The sequence below is a fragment of the Mastomys coucha genome, unplaced genomic scaffold, assembly GCF_008632895.1.
Source record: "Mastomys coucha isolate ucsf_1 unplaced genomic scaffold, UCSF_Mcou_1 pScaffold11, whole genome shotgun sequence".
Taxonomy (NCBI): Eukaryota; Metazoa; Chordata; class Mammalia; order Rodentia; family Muridae; genus Mastomys; species Mastomys coucha.
In genome coordinates this window covers 26751506-26754778 of record NW_022196893.1, presented here as the reverse complement: position 1 = coordinate 26754778, position 3273 = coordinate 26751506, and positions in this window count along the sequence as shown.

Genomic DNA, 3273 nt, shown 5'->3' with positions numbered 1-3273 from the left:
ATATATATATACATATGTATATACATATACATTTATATTCCATTCCCCTAGAGAATTCTGACTAATACACTCTGACCTGTAAGTCCAGCATTAAACCCTTCCTTCATTAAATTGCCTTGATCATAGTGTCTCTCAAAGGAGTGTTCATAGGTGTAGATTTAGGCACAGGAAACTCTTCTATACATCCAGGGCAAAGAAGAGGAGCCGGGCTCACATGGTTTCCAACTCCCACCAAGAGTGGTATCTACTGCTGTGCTTTCAGGTTTCAGGAAAAAGCAGAAAATGGTAAAAGAAAAAAGCAGCTTAAAAAAAATGCAGACAGAAAAATCATTAAATATCCCCATAGAAATCTCAGGCCAAATAGAAGCCATGTTTAACTTCCATTATCCTGAGATTTGAAGCACGTAGGCGGGCACTGATACACACCTTCATGTGTGTCTGAGGGTTCCTACAGAAGATGAACTGAGAAAGAGACCCCTCTAACATGGGTGGCACTTTCCCGCAGGTTGGGGCTCAGACTGGACGAAGGGGATGCAGAAGGCCACCGAGTAGCCTCTCTCTTCCTTTTCTTCCTTTGTCTACACGTGAAGATCTTTCTCTACCACGTACAAGATAGGGGCACAATGCTAGGAGCACTGCAAGGGTGCCTTCACGTAAGTTCTGTATGGACGAGTCTGCATGTACTGCAGGTCGCTGGGGATTCTTGTTCTGAATCAACCCCCCACACACTTCACATAAAACACAAAAGAGTGGACAAGACTCAGGGACCTTGGGTCTATAAACCGTCCCCTGCTACTGGAGAGCGAGACACTTGGTGAGACGGCAACCTCAGAGATAAGAGGCACCTGGCCCGAAGGGTAAGCCTGAACTTTTAGTTGGGTTTCTTTGTTCTGGTTCTCTATAAAACCACTAGTGAGGAAAGAATTTAGAAGAGAGATGTCGCTCTGGCTTTCTAGATTGCCAGGTTTCAGAATCAAGCTCAGCTTGAAGACTCGATTCCTGGCTTTTGCTGATGTGACAGGCACCACAGGGTCTGTTTGCAGGACACCATGTCACTGTCCAGGAACACAAGCAGCAAGCTGAAGCACCGGCAACTGTGAGTCAGAAAAAACAATTCCTCCTTTACATCGTTTCTGCCGGGGATCTGGCCACAGCTGTGGAGAAGTAACAAATGTATACTATTTGGTAAATAGCGTTGCAGAAATTGCCTAAACCTGAAGACACATATGGGCATACATATTATAAGTGAATAGTATTTTTATTTGGGGTGCAGTGGTTTGAATATGCTTGGCCCAGGGAGTGGCACTAATAGGAGGTGGGTGTGGCCTTGTTGGAGTAGGTGTGTCACTGTGGGCTCGGGCTTTAAGACCCTCATCCTAGGTGCCTGGAAGCCAGACTTCTGTTTGCCTTTGGAATGAGATGTAGAACTCTCAGCTCCTCCTGCCCCATACCCACCTGGATGCTGCCATGCTCCTGCCTTGATGATAACGGACTGAACCTTTGAACCTGTAAGCCAGCCCCAGTCAAATGTTGTCCTTTATAAGAGTTGCCTTGGTCGTGGTGTGTGTTCACGGTAATGAAACCTAAGACAAGGGATGAGTAAAGCCTGAAAAGAAATATGAAAGGGTTATCAGTTACAAATATCAAGTCTGAATATTTACCGATTAATTTATTGATTAATATGCTAGGGGTAGAACTCGAGACTAGGAAAGCACTCTACCATGGAACTCCATCTCAGCTACTGTTTCCAATTTTTTGAAAAGCCATCTGGAGCTGGTCGCTGTGGCACGTGCCTGTGGTCCCAGCTACTCAGAAGGCTGAGACAAGAGGATCGCTTTAGTCCAGGATCGCTTGAGTCCAGGATTGCTTGAGTCCAGGATCGCTTGAGTCCAGGATCACTTGAGTCCAGGATCGCTTGAGTCCAGGATCGCTTGAGTCCAGGATCACTTGAGTCCAGTAGTGCGCTATGCCGATTGGTGTCTTCACAAACTTCGGCATCAATAAGGTGACCTCCTGGGACTGGGGGACCACCAGGTTGCCTAAGGAGGAGTGAATTGGCCCAGGTCGGAAATGGAGCAGGTCAAAACTCCCATGCTGATCAGTAGTGGGATCGCACCTGTGAATAGCAACTGCAGTCTAGCCTGGGCAACATAGGGAGACCCCATCTCTAAAAAACGAAAAGGAAGAAAGAAGGAAAGAAAGAAAAGAAGAAAGAAAGAAAGAAAGAAAGAAAGAAAGAAAGAAAGAAAGAAAAAGAAAGGAAGGAAGGAAGAAAGGAAGAAGCCACCTGGAGATGGTCCTGAGATGTCAAAGAGACAGCTTTTCTGAATCAAAGCAGAAAACGGTTAAAAGATCATTTCCCCCACCTGGAACGTTATCTCCTTGCCTGCTTCACATTTTTTATTTTATTTTACATGAATGGGAATTTCTCCTGCATGTGTGTCTGTGTACCACATGTGTGTCTAATGAACAGTGGGAACTGAATTCAAGTCCTCTGAAAGAGCAGCCAGTGTGCTTAACCACTGAGCCATCTCTCCAACTCTCCTCATTATCTTCTTCTTAAATATAAACAAATATATTTAAATAGTGAGGACTATTTAGATAGTTGCCACAACAATTCCTGGAGTAGATGCCGGCAGAGGTAAGAGGTAGTAGGGGCGAAATCTCCCTTCTGATGGGCCGGTGCTAGCCATCCTGGTTCCGTGAACCCGCCCTGTAGCTGGTTGAGGCCGCTCTGCTGTGGAGCACCGCCTTATCTTGCTGAGACTCAGTAGCTCCCAGTCTCTCCCAGTCTCTCCCAGTCTCTCCCAGTCTCTCTCGATATGTAGCATGAAAATGCAAAGTGCCTTGCAAATTAGTTAGGAAAAGCACAAGGCCCAGTTAGGACTCTGTGTCGCCATCCAAAGACTTTTAAAGATTTGCCAGCCTGGCCATTCATCTCAGAGGCTTTTAGAACCTACACACCACCACCCCTCCCAGATGTCTGAGGCTCTAGCTATATAGTACATTAGGGGAAGAAAGTGTGTGTGTGGGGGGGAGCCTCTTTAAATAGTTTGCACCTTCTAAGGGCCAAGAAAGAGGGAGAATGACCTCTGCTGTTAGGTTTTCAGATATATGTGGGTTCACAAATAGAGGGAAATGTTCCTATCTCCAGCTCCCCCTTTCTCCTTTAAGCTGCATATCTCCACCCAGTGTTCACCTCCCTTCCCCCAACAGGTGGCTTTACACACAGGGTACTAAGCTGGAAACAGGGTCCCAACCATGATGTAAACT